The sequence below is a fragment of the Pelodiscus sinensis genome, chromosome 11 (genome assembly GCF_052426305.1).
Source record: "Pelodiscus sinensis isolate ZL-2025 chromosome 11, ASM5242630v1, whole genome shotgun sequence".
In the NCBI taxonomy this organism is placed as follows: Eukaryota; Metazoa; Chordata; order Testudines; family Trionychidae; genus Pelodiscus; species Pelodiscus sinensis.
In genome coordinates, this window is record NC_143062.1 from 40,577,412 (window position 1) to 40,593,585 (window position 16,174).

General features: G+C 44.2%; 1 protein-coding gene across 3 annotated transcripts in view; it reads left to right on the top strand.

Annotated features, from left to right (window-relative positions):
• Positions 1-16,174, top strand: part of PDZRN3 (PDZ domain containing ring finger 3) — a 234,973-nt gene that overhangs the window by 21,279 nt on the left and 197,520 nt on the right. The window lies entirely within an intron of this gene.

Consider the following 16,174-nt stretch of genomic DNA (forward strand, 5'->3'; position numbering starts at 1 on the left):
TTGCCCCTTCCCAGCCCAGCTGAGCTGCAAACCCAGCTTCCCAGTCCCCCTCCCCCTCTCTCCCTCCTTCCTCTACACACACTGGGCTCCCAGTCTCTCTACCCCCTGCAGGGCACCGGGACTCTGGTCCTGGAACATCCATGGTCCTTCCAGACCACGGATGTTGCCGAACTAGAGAACTCCGGTTTATGCAGGTTCAGCCTGTACAAAGCCCTTGCCAAGCCGCTATAGAATGGCATTGGTGGCTATCTTTAGATTGGTAGATTTGTGAAAGTCTCCTGCCAACAGAAGAGGGCATTAGGAAGTAGATGGAACCTAAGGACAGAGAGCACATACATCTTGGCTGGTGCTGTTTGCCTTGGGAGAACACAGGATAGAGAACCCAAGTATTTAGAGCCTAAGCTATTATATATTTGTTCATTTTAAATTAAGGGCTGTATACACGTTGCTGGCATGACCTTGAATTGAACGCTTTGAAAAGAACTCTTATTCCAGTGCAATAAGCAATACAAAAGCGTAAACTGGAAAGCACAAAAACTCCAGAATTAATTACAATTCTGATCATAGTTAATTTACTGTTTATATAGAAAGTGAATTGAGCCATTTCTTTTCGGAACCTCTCCTTTCTGCATGTCTCCTGCTGAATGCATTCTGAAGAGCCTGTTAATAAAGGCGTGCCTTTTTCATCTTCAGAACTATCAAAAATCTTCAAATTGCTCAACAGGGATTATGTGTTTTTTAAGATGTGCAGGGAATACAGTGGTATTTTTTATAGCTAATAGTAAATTATTGTTCTATTGATATTTGCTTTCAAATGCTGGCCCATGACAGTCTGATACCAAGATAAGCTTTTGAAAAATGTCTGAGATCATTTTAAATTTGGTTTCCTTATGTAGGTTGGCTTTGGATTTTCTCTCTTTCCAGTTTTGAAGAGTTAAATGCAAAGCAAGAAAATATTTTTTTTTAAGTGAACAGCCCTTTCTCCTTATTTTTCAGTAATCTCAGAAAGTTATTTCTTAACTCCTTGTGTATCACAAACATGGTAGCCTACTTATAGTAAAGAAACAGCATTATATGAAGACACATCCCTATTGCTGATGAAGTGTCTATCCTCTAGATGAATGCTGCATGTTTCAGGAGTTTAAAACTACACACAACAGACACAAAGAAAAACTAGGTTGCCTCTCCCTGTGGAATCTGTTAAAAACAATAATTGGTGTTTTTTATATCTTCAGGTTGTATTGCACATAATAACTAGTTAATAATTCTCCATTGTCTCTGTAGGGGAAGTATTAGCTCCATTTTACAGATAGGGAAACCTGAGGCAGAATGACTCCTGGAAGAAGTCAGTATCATGGAGGATAGATCCAACAGTGACTATATGGGTTACAACTATATGTTCTGGATGAAGTGGATGGCAGGGCATGGATCACTCACTGTTGACCTGTACTGTTCATTCCTTCTGAAAACACCAAGCATTGGCCACTGTCAGAAGACAGGATACTGAGTTAGATGGACCATTGGTCTGATCCAGTATGGCCGTTCTTATGTATGTTTTTGAAGGCTGAGTGCCTGTATCCCTGTCCTATGTTCAATGTACCCGTAACTGCCTTTATCTAGAATAAATTCTAAAATAATTTTGAATGACTGGACTCAATCTGCGTCTAGATTTTTTCAGAATTACTTGGAAGGTAAGTAAGTAACCCTATAATGGCAGGATCTCTGCCTTCTGTTTTCTTGAACCATAAACTTCCATGGTCTATAAATACAAGGCAAACTGCTATTAGAGAAATTATAGTTTAATGTACTTAATACAGTAAACCACTAGTGCTACATTAAACATGTTCCGTGGTAAGATCCAGAAGAAGCTGTGTTAAGTAGGTATTCACAAACACATGCCCGTAAGAGGCTTGGCTCCTTCCCTAGATAAGTCAGTGGGAATTTTGTCCTTATTTCAGCTGAAGCAGTTTTGGAACCTGTGGTAAAAAAGAGGTGAACTTAGGTACCCTAGAGACACCAATGTTTTTATGAGAAGGCTATCTATAATCAGAGAGTATGTTTTTGTTTTGGGAGCAAAGTGGCAGCTCATTATATCTCTGAGTAAGAGCCTGCTTAGTTCCATCTGACGAAGTGGGTCTTTGCCCACGAAAGCTTATGCTTCAATAAATCTGTTAGTCTATAACAGTGGTCCCCAATGCGGTGCCCGAGGGCGCCATGGCGCCCGCCGGGCCATTTCTGCGCACCCGCCAAGTGAATGGGGCCGCCCCCACCCCATGGCGCACGGTGCATGGGTGGTGCCGGCCCCCTGGGTGCACGGTGTATGGACAGCGTAGGCCCCAGCCTTGCAGCACATGGGTGGCCCCACCCCCGGGTGCACAGCGTTTGGGTGATTCCGCCCCCGGGTGCACAACTCAAGGGCTGTGCTGGCCCTGAACATACGGCATATGGGCAGTGCCAGCCCCTGGGCGCGCGGCACAGGAGCGGTGCTGTCCCCGGGAGTGCGGTGCATGGGTGGCGCCAGCACCGGGCACGTGCCGTATGGGTGGCCCCACCCCCAGGCATGTGCATGGCCCCGTCACCGGGTACCCAGCACGTGAGTAGCCCCGCCCCCAGGTGCCCAGCAGCCCCAAAAGATTGGGGACCACTGGTCTATAAGGTACCACGGGACTCCTTGTTGTTAATACAGATTCAGACTAACACGGCAACCCCTCTGATACTTAGTACCATAGACGAGAATATGATCTTTCTTCAGCTAGGTAGAGGCCAAATTTACGTTAAGTTTTTGAAGGAGAATAGATTAAATAGGACATTCTTTGCTGACTGTAGCTAGTGAATCAGCTTATTCAGCGTCTGTGCTGTCACAGGAAGGAGACTTATTAAGTATCCTACTGATACATACGTCCCATCGACATACTTTTAAACACATTGGGGCAGATTTGGAATGTAAAATCGTGTTTAATTAGTTAACTAGTTAAACATTATGTTTAACCAGTTAATGGGGGGAGTGCTGGCTGGAGCAGCCTCCTTTCCCCCATCATGGGGGCTCTGGCTGGGCTAGAATGCTGCTGCCCCCAGCATGTCAGGCCAGGCCCATCCTGGGTGGGGCTGCTCCAACTGGGCTGGAGTGCCCCGTGCCTGCGACAGGCTCCCTGGTGGGCTGGGCACTGCTCCATCCCCGGCCGGTTAGCTGGTTAACCATTCACATCCCTAGGTCAAATCGTCAGCTGGAGTCAATTGTCGGAACCCCACTGGTTTTGCTAGCGTTCTGAGAATGCATCCTAGCTGATGGTGCGTTTCAGGGATCATGCTGTCTGTTGCAGAGTGTATTCTTTTGGGAGCTGGGACATGTCTTAGTGCAGAAATGATCTGATTGAGTCACACCCCAGAGTGTACTCATTTACTAGGAATTACGGGCTGATTTTGTATTGAGTGGTTTTCATCACCAGTCGTCACATAAACACGTTCACAGATTTGAGCAAAGTGCCCTGCATTCGTGTAGATCTGTTTGATCATTTGTTGTTCGGTGAGGCTGGTCGCAGCGTGTTCTCAGTTTGCCCTGCAGGATCTACTCCAAAAGCAGTGCCATTTCTCAGCTTACACAGAGTACGTCATAAAGTAAACTGAATTTGGCAGCTGTGTGAACTATGCAGCCTGAGTAAGAGCTCCAAAGCCAAATTAACACAGCGGAAGCTGCATCACACACCCACGGATGGATCACTCACCAGCAGGAAAGGTCACAAGAGCACGATGTTCCGTTCTTGACAAATAAAATGTGGATGCTGAGGAACGGCAACAGCTGGGGTTGGGAGGCAGGGGCTGTTTTATTTTTATAAAGACCTGAGAGGTGTTTCACCTGCTTGCCTCATGTAGGGTGTGATTTCCAAGCCCAGCTATTTGGATTAGTTGCAGGTTTTCTTGCTCGTATGTGTGAGGTGGGTTAGCAGGCAGGGGGTTGTCAGTCTCCTCTGTCCTTCACTTTGTCTGGAGTGGTAGATTCCTGGCTGATTTCTAGAGTTTCTCTGAATGGTTCCTGATTCAGGTGTGTGTGTCTCTTGTGGAAGACGGCAGCTGTGTAGAAGCCGGGGCCTAAAGGATTTTGGGACCTTAGGCACACTATGACTCTGGGGCCCCTGTGACTCTGATCCCACATCTCCAGCAGCACAGATCTCCACCCTGGAGAGCTATGGAAGAGGGGTCCCTGGCACTTACCCCTAGGGTTGCCAGATGGTTGAAACAAAAATACCAAACACCTCTCCCCCCCCCCCCCAAAAAAAAACACCAGGAAAAAATTCTGTTGAAGGGAAAAAAGGGGGGGAAACCAAAGTTGTTGAACAACAAACAACAACAACAACAAAAGGACTCCAAGGTCTTATTAAGCCAAAATAAAATAAAACAGCATTAAAACAGCATGTCCCCTTTAAGAGTGAGTTCAGGGATAGGAACTGGGGAGCGGTTGAGCACTAAGACCCAGGGGAAGCATTGCTTCCCCTAGGTCTTTCCTGTGCTGGCAGTCTTAGGGAACCAGGTAAGGCTGGGGTCGGGGGGCTGGGGGTATTGAGGGCCAAGGGGTGGCTCATCGGGGGGCGGGGCGGGCGCTGAGTGTTCGTAGGGTTGCCAGGTACCCAGCATTTTCGCCTCCTGGCCGGGGAGAAATTCAGAAAATATGGACATCTCAGGTGTCCGGTATTCTCTGAATTTCTTTTTACCGGACAGGAGGCGAAAATACCGGACCATCCGGGTGAATAAAAGAAACCTGGCAACTCTACTTTCCCCAGTGGCGAGCGTGCACCTATTGGAGAGAGCAGGCTGGTCTGGCTGCACTCATCTCCCTTCTTCGGACAGTGTTTGCAAGTCCCCAAAGCAGTGGGTGTGGAAGCTGAGGTAATCCACACCCCTCAGAGCTATTGTGTCGAGCTGCGTGTCTGCATCTGTTACACTGGGTTCATGGTTTCGAGCTTTACCTTGCAATCAGGAGGGTTTATACTTTAAATGAAACAGATTATGATGTACTCCTATAACTCCAGGAGCCAGGGCACTACACACAATCCTATCATACCTGTCTTACGCCAGCTCTGCCTGGGAGTTGATCAGTTGGAATTTCACTCTTCCCCTCGTGCTGATTAATGCCAACAAAAGATTTGTCATCAAAGTTTTTGCTCTGCCACCTTTTCACATGTGCCTCCCTAAGCAAACTCAGCTCTGCTAGAAGCACAGGCAGGAAGAGGCCATGGACCCTCTCACAAGTCATCTTCTCTATTAGGTGCTGTAGACTAGCACAGGCCAGTCAGTGATGGAACTCAACCCTCCTGGAGAGAAAGAGAAAAGAGCTTCTTTCTTCTTCTCCTCCCCTGTATAGGGCTGACTGCTAACTAATCAGCCAACCACTAATTAAGGCAAGGGTATCAGAATCCAACCCTGTTGCTTTGCAAATAATGAGCAGTGAATAGAATAATTTATTAGGTGAAGTTAGCCTTCAGTTTGCAAATTACCCATGAGAATTTTACTATTATCTTGGGAGGTCGTTAATTAATTTGAAATTACTCAGCCATTAGTTTTATAAATACACCTTGCTCTGTAAATTATTCAGGAGACGTTCCATGCAAGTATTCACTACAGTTGAGATTTAAAATTCTAGCTGGTGTTTAGTTTTAGTGCAGTCACATTGCATTGTTTCTGTTCCATAAGTGGAGGAGCACAGCTCTTAAAACTCAATTTCCTGTGTGGCTCTATAAGCTTACAAGTCTGTGTTTTAGGAATGTTTTCAGACTTTCACTTAAAATTGGCTGTTTCTGTGAATGTTCCTGCCAGGATAGTCAAGCACACTAAGCCTAGCTGTGGGGAGTGAACACCAAAGGACTGTTAACACAGCGGAAGCAAATTCAGCTTTTCATTTGTATGCATATTTGCAGGAAACTTTTAGAGACATTTACCCTGATGTATTAATGATGTCTCTGAAAGGAGCAGCGTGTTCGTGTCTCTGCTAAAGGGGGAATGGGGCAACTTGGCAACCGATGAAAGAGAAAAGTAACAAGTGTAAAGGAAATCTTTGTAGGCCCAAATGAAAACATGAGGCCTTGGTTCTCACTCTATTAACTCCCTCCCCCTTCATAGATTTATTCTTTAGCTTTAAGGATTTAGTGCTGTAGTCTGAGTTGGAGCACAGAAGTGTGGAATCAAAGAGAAAAGCCAAAACTGAGCGTTGGTCCACATTAAAAAGAAAAAGATGTAAAAGAATATCTTATATTAAATTCTGTTCTATGGGTTCTTACCTCAAACAAACAGAGAAAATCAACTTGACAAGAGGAAAATAATAAAAAAAATACCGCAAAGAGAGAAAATAATGGCCCTTCTGCAACTCCTCTCTACCAGTATGCGGTTGGCAGTCTCCAGCTGTAAGTATATTTCATGCTGTAACTCCGGAAGCAGTGCCCTCTATGGTTCCCCTTTCATGCACCAGCAATGTTCCTTTCTTTGCCCATTTTAATAAAAACCCACAGCATGTTGACTCTGTGCCCATGGTGGGCATTTTGGATCCATAGAAGCTTATAAAGATCTCCCTCATGGGTATCTTTAAATTAAAAAGAGGTAATAAAATCATCCCAACAGAGCTCCAAAGCCAGGAATAAATCACAGACATGCAGTGACTGGAAGCAGACAACCCTTTTAAGTCACTGGGAACATGTTTTTATTTTTATTTGGTTTCCTTAATAATATGAGGTGTTAAAAAGGACCAGATCCCCCAAAGGTGTAAAGTGGCATAGCTCCTTGAATCAACGGTAACTGAAGATCCTATTTCTCCTCTACATCATGCTACTAGATAAAGAATAGGTTCCAAAACCCATGCATAAGAGTTAGGTACATAACAGGATCTGTGTCTTTGCGGTACTATGTAACGGGGAACAACTCGAGTGAAAAAGGAAGTACTTATGAAGAATATGTTCTCTAAGGTTGATTCTGTGCTGTATCAAACCTTGCCTAGTCATTTACAGCTGTAAAGTGAGTGCAAAATGCTCTCAGAATGATGTGATAGCATGAGCGACGAGGAGTCCTGTGGCACCTTATAGACTAACTGAAGTGTAGGAGCATAAGCTTTCGTGGGCAAAGACCCACTTCGTCAGATGCATCTGATGAAGTGGGTCTTTGCCCACGAAAGCTTATGCTCCTACACTTCAGTTAGTCTATAAGGTGCCACAGGACTCCTTGTCGCTTTTGCAGATTCAGACTAACACGGCTACCCCTCTGATACGTGATAGCATGCTTCACCCATATCTCCCTGACTTTGTATGGTGGTAAAAGACTACAGGAGCAGTGGAACATCTGACCTTTTCGGTAGTTGTGCTTCTGGTGTAGCTATTAATCTCTATAGCAGAAGGAATAGCTCTTCATAACATGGGGGAAGAAAACCGGATGTGCTTAGGCTTTGATAATGGATGTTGTATGCATTTGGATTAGTATTATTTCAGGGGAAAACTGATAAATAGCTATTTCCTATTTCATGCTTCAGAACAAAATAGAAATGTGTCAAACTCCAGTAGACTGATACTCTTTCTTTTAATGTGACATATTGAATTTATAACAATGAGATGATTTAATCTCCTTTTCACATATGGTGCCATTCCTTGAGCTTTAAATCATTCCCTGTTCAGTTTTCCACATTTGAAGCCAAACTGTTACGATTATCTGTGGGTTTTTTATTTTTTAGGTTTGAAGTACTCTGAGAGGCTTTGTAGAGAAACATGCACTGTCCTATCAACTATTTTCACACAGTTTGTGCATTTTACAATAATTGGGCAATCAGGCGCAATCATCCTTAATTTAGTACATGTGCAGGGAATTACCATGTCAATTGTATCAAAAGATAGGAATAAAATAAGCGCAAATTAACTACAAAAGTGATTGTATGTTCAGATCATTGCTATTCAAAATGTGCTTGAATAGAGCTTGCATGGCTTCTTTTACAGTGGGTTAAATGGTACGTGGTGATTTTCCAGAAAATGTTAATATACTGGATATGTGAGTGGTACCCAGTCTTTTTCTATCAGCATTTCAACTTGGTCCCGATTCTGTAGTTGAATCTTGCTGGGTCTCCAAGGAACCTCTGACTTCAGTGGGTTTTTGCATTAGTAAAAGGCCGGCCTGCCAGTGGGGAAGGGAGAGGGGAGAGAGAAAGAGGTCAGCTGCCCTGGGCCCCAGTGATCTAAAAGGACCTAGAGTTCCTGGCTGCCACTACAGAAGCAACAGCAGCAGTTGGAGCCCCAGGCCCTTTAAATGGCCACAGGAGTGCTTCGAGCCTTGCTCCAGATGGCGCTGAAGGGCTCGCTGGGCGAGGCTAACCTCTCAGCTCCGCCCCTTCCATCTGAGTCCCCACCCATCTTCCAAGGACCTTGAGTGCCTCCCCCCGCCCTTGCCTAGGGCCCAGCAAAGTCTGTCGGCATCCCTGGAACAAGGGCATACCATGCAGATCAGATTACAGTTCTGGGCTTACATGTGCTTGTTTTTTGCAACTTCATATTTAATCTATATCACGTACATAGTAGTAAATGAAATCAAATATGGGGGTCTATTCTAGTAACAAAAATAATGAAAATTTGCTTCTGATTAACATCTGAAAGTGTTAGAATCAAATAAATTTTTTATACCCCCACACCACGTGTAACCAGGACAAATGTATCTCAATGTGCCGTTGAGTTGGTGTTTTAAGAATTGCTAATTGTTAGCATATGGCAAGAAACGGTTTGTGTTATAGACAAAAGGGAAAAAATGTAAATAAAGATGCTTGATTAGTAAATGATCAAATTTGCTGTGTAAAACTGAATAGCAGTTAAGTTACTCAATTCATGTTCTCTTTTCTTCATGAAGTTTTCTTGCATAGTTAATTAACTCTTTGTACCACAAAACTGTTCAGAATTAATGGCAATTCTTTGACTTAAATACTCATCAAGAGGTGACAGCTTACTAATTTTATGTAATATTGTTGTCTGCTTCTGTACTTGATGAATGCAGTTTTCATATTTTTAATAATAGAATATATTTTTATTATTTCAGGTTTCACTACTGAGAGCAGCCACAGGGCTTGTAAAGTTGTTAGACCCTCGTAAATATTAAAGGTATTGGACCAACAACAGTAGTAGTTCAGTTTTTTGCTTCAGCATTGGGGCTTTTAAACAGAATGTATTGCTTCAATGGTTGCTTTCACATCATCTGTACATGTTTTAGTATCCAGCATAAATATAATTGTGTTATATACAATCTTTAGAAAGCTGATGGCTTTTAATAATGGTTATACATGTAAAACAATTCTCTCTGTAAAGAGAGAAGAGCAAAGGGTCACCTGTTAAATGGAAGTTGGTCTTTCCAAGACTGGTATAATTCATTTTGCCAGCCTTGTAAAAGATACCGGAGAGATGTGTGTGCTGTGAAGGAAAGAAATGCAGGATTCCATAGGGTGAAATTCACACCCCATGATCACTTTTCCAGACTATAGATGGAAGTAGTGTGTTCAATCCTGCCATTTGTGCCGTGTGACAATACTTCTAGATCTAGATACTATTAGTAGTATTAGTAGTATTTGTAAGAGCTCTAGTTATGAATTGTGGTCAGTGGCATGTAAACACCCATAACTAGCCTATGTTAGCTGACTGGGGCTATAGGGCTGTAAAACTGTGGTGTTGACCAGCGAAGGGCAACCTAGGCTAGTGAGTGGTCCACATGAGTGGCTGTTCTTCATATCAGTGGGCTGTAAGATTGTCGGAACCAAGATGGTCTCCTGGTTTTTAACTGTGCTTCCGTACCTAGAGTTTGTGGCTTGTGCTAACTGAACTGTAGCAGCGCTTTGATTGGATGCAAGACTGCGCATGTAGCTGTCAGTCAATGTTGTGTGCATTCAGCATGCACCTCACTTCGCTTGCCCTTGCCTTATGTGTGTATCACTTTAATAATACCAGAAGGAAAAAAACCGAGGCGGATGGAAACCAGTCGAATCTGGCAACCTGCACGTGGGCAACAGTAAACTAAATGTGTCGCGGGCCATGCATAGAACCATGATGGCCACATGTGGCCTCCATGGGCCGCAGGTTGCTCACCACTGCTGTGGACATTTGGGCTTGGCTTCTTTGATCCCTTCCATCTACTAAGCCCTGCTTGTGCTCATTAGTTCAAGAAGGTTTATTTTTGTTCTTGAAAAGCCTTGCTTACAGAGCAGATCTTTGTTGGGCTGTCTGCCATACTAATAAAAATTAGCAGTAACTTTAGCAGCTGCCACATCACACGACCACTTGGTGTTGCATCACATTTTTTCAAGGAAACGCACAGAGAGATCATCTGATGGTTCACTCTGACTAGACTATATGAAATATATCTCAATAACTGATTTTTTAAAAGGTTCTTTAATGCTCCTTTCTTTTAATGCTGAAATCTGAGAGAGAGTGCAAGAGTAAGATACTTCATTAGATTTGTCGTGGGTGCCTGCCAGACAGTGAATAATGTGGATTGTTCCTGCTACCTGAGCTCTGTTTACTTCACACCCGCAGCCTAGTGGCTCCCATCTATGGACACAGTCTAATTTCAGCCTGGTGTCATTCAAAAAGTACTTTCAGAAATGAAGCTTCATTACCAGAATTAGGATTCCTTGCGACTGATGCTCCATGTCTGGGCATATCACCTTCTGGTTGAGAATGCACGTGACAGATAAAAATACATAAACAGAGACTCATCTCAGCATAAATACAGTAATGGCTGAATGCTAACCATGGACCCAATCAATCTCCCCCTTACATAATTGGAAGAAAGACCCATGGACTTTCCCGGGGAGGGAGACTAGTTATTTTGTAGTACCATAGCTTTAGAGGCTATTTCCAGAGTGGGTGTGGGCAAAAAGTGGCACCTGGCAGGCCTCCAGCATTTTATTTATCTGCACATCTGCAGGGACGGCCACTCCCAGCTCCCACTGGCCATAGTTCAGAGCCAATAGGAGCTGTGGGAAGTAGTGAGGACAGGGACACTGCTTTCCCACAGCTCCTATTGGCAGGGAATGGCAATCCGTGGTGAATGGGAACTGCAACCGCCCGTATCCATGGTCACGCTAACCCTGGCAAATTGCCTCCAGCTTATTGCCCACGCTACTCTAGAGCCAGATTGTCTTGACAGATTTCTTTGTCAAAGAGAGCATTAAAATGTGTAAATTGTTCTTCTTAAATGGCATTAATCTTTGAAGAAACCAAGATTTATCTGACATACAGAAAAATTATGAACTGATTTACAAACTGTGCATCCACACTGCCTTGTATTTGGTTGTATATGTTTTAAACCAGAACCCAACTGGCTCTTTATATGAGCCTAATGCAACTTCCCTATAAGTCAGCAGGGGTATGTCTACACTGCACGCTTATTTTGAAATAAGCTGTTTCAGAAGAAATATTCCAAAATAGCTAATTTCGAAATAGCATGTCTACACTACCGGGAAGCCTCAAAATTAATCCGAGGCAGGTTTCCCTAATATGGAGCTCCAGGAGGCACTGGGGAGTAATTACTCTGAATGGCCCTAGGGAGGAGCTATTATGACACAGCAGCGGTGGAGCATCCACACTCCTGCTATTCCAAAATAGCTATTTCGGAATAGGCGTTATTCCTCGTGGAATGAGGTTTACAGAAGTCGGCATAAGCCATCTGTTATTTTGATTTTATTTCAAAATAACAGAATTGCTGTGTAGACGCTCGTGTTGTTATTTCGGAATGACGGCCGGTATTCTGAAATAACGCTGCTGTGTAGATACACCCTAGGACTGTGTCTACACTCGCGCGATCTCGCGCAAAAGCGGCCACTCTTGCGTAAAAACTTGCTGCCTGTCTACACTGGCCACATGTTCTTGCGCAATTAAACTGACATTCTAATGTATAAAATCAGGGCTTCGTGCGCCAGAACTCTGACGCTCCTGCTCAGGAAGAAGCCCTTTTGCACAAGAGCTCTTCCAGAAGAGGCCAGTGTAGACAAGCAACATGAATTTATTGCGCAAGAAAGCCCAATGGTTAAAATGGCCATCAGAGATTTCTTGTGCAAGAGCGCGTCTACACTGGCATGGATGCTCTTGCGCAAAAGCACATGCCAGTGTAGACGCTCTCTTATGGAAGAGTTTTTGCGGAAGAACTCTTCCGCAAAAGAGTTTTTGCGAGAGAACGCGCCAGTATAGACATAGCCTAGGAGTCTTTCTACTGACTTCACTGGGAATTGGATCAGGATGCATTTGTTAGCAGCTATGTAATATTCTTAGATTTTCTTTCCTTTGGGCATGATTCCAACGCAGTTTTTTTGATGGTGTGTGTTTGCTTTTAACAAATAGCTTATTTGGTGCACATACAACGTATATGCAAAAATTATGTGGCAGAATTTGAGACTATTGATGGGAGTTTAAAGCCAGTTTGCCAAAATCTGAGAAGAAATAAAGGAAGAATCCCTTTGTGCAGTTGTTTTATGATGCAGATTTCTATCAAAGAAGAAAAAAACAAGCTTTGTATAGTCAGGGGAGCCCATTGTCTGCCCTTGTGCATTTTGTGTTCTTTCATTTTCCTTCTTTCTGTGCATTTAAATCTAAATCTAACATTAATCTATTGTGTGTCTTCAGTAAATCTCATAAAGGAATGGAAGACAGATGTGTATGTATGAAACTTACCTTCTGACCTTCACTGTATTTTATGAAAGTCATCCTAAAACACTGTCAGATACATACAACAGTTATATATGTAATTTAAAAAAAACACCTTGTTTTCTTTCTTTTATTGATTAGAATGTTTATAAATTTCCCTATAAAGTCTTTTGAAATATCAACTGACAGCTAATTCCAGTAGTGTACAAAAAACAAATGAAAACAAACAAATAAAGCAATGATGGCTTAGTAGCAGATAACGCAGCCCTAAAACTAATTGGCAAATCTTCCCCCAGGTAGGCTGTTCCCATACACAACTCTCAGAAGGCCAGACTTTTCCATTTGTACCACATGGATTTAAATGGAAATAAACATGGAAGACCGCATTATTCAGTGTGATTTGGAATCTGGCCCAGAGTTCATAATGCTTAGGCTCTGTGTCTTAGAATGGAAGTTTAGCCCTTGAATTCACAGATCTTTGAAGAGGAAGCACTGATTTCCACATTGACTAATAATCCTCAGCCTGGCAACTCAGCTCCTACATGGCTTTGTGGTTATCTTGATTGCTGCTGTTACCCAAAATAGTCCCCCTGCATAGAGGATCAGCATATAGATTAGAGGTGGGCAATAATTTTTGACCAGAGGCCACTTCAGACGTTTTTTAAGTGGCCCTGGGCTGCCCCGTAAGGAGCGGGGCCTCAGGCGGAAGGGGCGGGCCAAGACACTTCCATGTTTCCCCACCCACAGACCCTGATTGGTCTGTGGGTGAGGGAGTACATGAAGTTTTTGTGTCCCTCCCTCCCGGTAAGAACAGCTGGTGATACCCTCTAGGCGCCTGTGCCGCTGGTGGTGGTAGGAGACTTTGTGTGCTCCTATCCTGTTCCCAGGTCAATCAGAGTTTGGGGGCGGGGAAGGGGGAGAGCGAAGTCTCTCACTCCCTGCCCTCCAGCATGTAGTGCTTGGAGGTCCAGCCACTTCCCTGAACCCAGGCCAATCAAGTCCTCGGGACAGGGGAGCACGTGGCACTTAGAGTCAACCCTGGCAGTTGACTCTAAACACTGCGTGCTCCTTGTCCTGAGGACTTGATTGGCCTGGGGTCGGGGGAGCGGCTGGACCTCTGTGGGTCAGATCAACCCGCTTGGTGAGCCATATCCAGCCCGCAGAGGCCCTTTTGCCCACCCTTGATATAGAAACAATTGTGAGTGGAGCTGTCACCAATAGTTTAGACTAAACTAGTTTGTCCTCCTTGGCAAACCAGTTTTGTTGGGTCCTTTTGGGGCTGGGCTTGTGAACTCTTGATTGAGCACCCACATTGTAAACCTTGGTTTACAATTGATGAACCCAGAGCTCATAGCTAGCGCCCTACCAAATTCATGGCCATAACACACGTCTCACACACTGTGAAATCTGGTCTTTTGTGGGCTTTTACCCTTAGGCTGTGTCTACATTGGCACCCTTTTCCGTAAAAGGGATGCTAATGAGGCCAGTCGGAATTGCAAATGCCGTGGGGGATTTAAATATCCCCCGCGGCATTTGCATGAACATGGCTGCCGCTTTTTTCCGGCTTGGGGCTTTGCCGGAGAAAAGTGCCAGTCTTTGCCGGAGAAAAGCGCCAGCCCCGAGCTGGAAAAAAGCGGCAGCCATGTTCATGCAAATGCCGCAGGGGATATTTAAATCCCCCGCGGCATTTGCAATTCTGAAGTGTCTCATTAGCATCCCTTTTACGGAAAAGGGTGCCAATGTGTAGACAGCCTTATACAATGCAGATTTCTCGGGGGAGACCAGCCTTTCTCAAAGAGGGTGTCCTGCAAAAAGGGGTTGTAAAGGGATCACAAGGTTATTTTAGGGGGGTCAGGGCCACTCTTCCTTCCGTGTCGACTTCAGAGCTGAGCACCCGGAGAACAGCAGCTGTTGGCCAGACACCCAGCTCTGATGGCAGCGTTCCACCAGCAGCAGCACAAAAGTAATGGTGGCAACAGCATAGGATGACACCCTTACTTCTGCACTGCTGGGCGACCAGAGAGTGTCAGCTTCTGAGTGAGGGCCTAGCACAGAGGTAAAGGTTGCAATACAGTATCAGGTCGTCCCCGCTTCTGCTCTGCTGTTGCTGCTGGTGGCTCAGCCTTCAGAGCTGGGCTCTCTCCCAGCAGCCACTGCTCTCTAGCTCTTAAGACAATGGCACTACTGGCAGCAGCACACATGTAAAACTAGCAGTTCTGCAATAACCTTGACCTCCCCCCCAACTCGTTTATTTGGGACAGGATCCGTACAATTACAACAACATGAATTTTCAGATGTAAATAGCTGAAATCATGAAATTTACCCTTTTAAAATCCTATGACCATGAAACTGACCAAAGTAGACAGAGTTTGGTAGGGCCCTGCTCATAGCCATACTAACGTGTCCGTGCTGCCCTACTCAGACCTTTGGACTTGGGTCTGCGACTCGACTTACATTCACCTGCAAAATGATAGAGCTTGGAATAGAATCACAGGAGGACTCAAGCCCTCCTCCCTATCCATGCCCTAGGACCTGAGTCCTGAGTGCTTGCTGCCCTGGGGCAAACTGATTTGTGTACAGAGAGAAGAGGGGCTTGGGTTCTGACCGGAGTCAGAGCCTGCAGTATAGACATACTCTTAACTGTTTGCAAGATCTGGACCCTAGAAACCTAAAGAACAATTCTGGAGCATAACTTTTTAGAAACTTTTCTTTGAATCTGGTCTCTTTCAGAAATTGTAAACGTGGGTCTAACTTGGAACAAAAGTAGGTGGAAAATGTTCAGACTGAGGTGTGGTTTTCATACTGACAATGTCCCTCTAACAATTCTTGCGTTATATTTAAGTGATTTCACACAGCTCACTTTTGTCTTGAATTTTAAGGAGTCAGCACATGTGCTTGCCTTTTAAAAGCAATCATACATCCCTTATTCTTTCCCCTTCATTTTGGCCTCCCTCCTTCCTTTAAAAACTTTGAAGAAAAAGCCTGCTCTGCATCAGGGGAATTGTGGCCTTTTTCTACTACGGATACTTTTCTAGCAACTAGACTGTTTGTCTGTTTGTTTTCAGTTTTTTTCCAGTTCTTACCCCAGTGAACAGTTAAAATAGGTTTCCCTTTTCCTCAGCTGCTTTCAGATCCCCTAAAAAGTGAGTTTACTTGCTTTGTGGACTGTACAACTGATGACGGTCATTTTATTTGCATACTTTAGGACTAGAAATTAGTAATAAACATAGGAATGTATAAACCCTCATGCAGTCTAGAAAATCAGCGAACGCTGTAGATAATTAAAGTTACTTTCACTGAGTTGACATTGTGAATTCCTGTGACAATATTCGCAGCTTGCCTTGCCTCTTTGATAGTTCTCTGAACTCTTTAGATTAACCAAAAGTGTCTTGGTAACTTATCTGTGGCTGGGGATGGGTGGGAGCTTGGGTCTACAGGGAGGGGAAAGTGTCTTGTTTCTGTAGAGCTGGAGTAAAACCCCATGGACAGGCATTAGCTGTGCTGGCCCTGTAGCTGATGTCCTTCCATATTTTGAA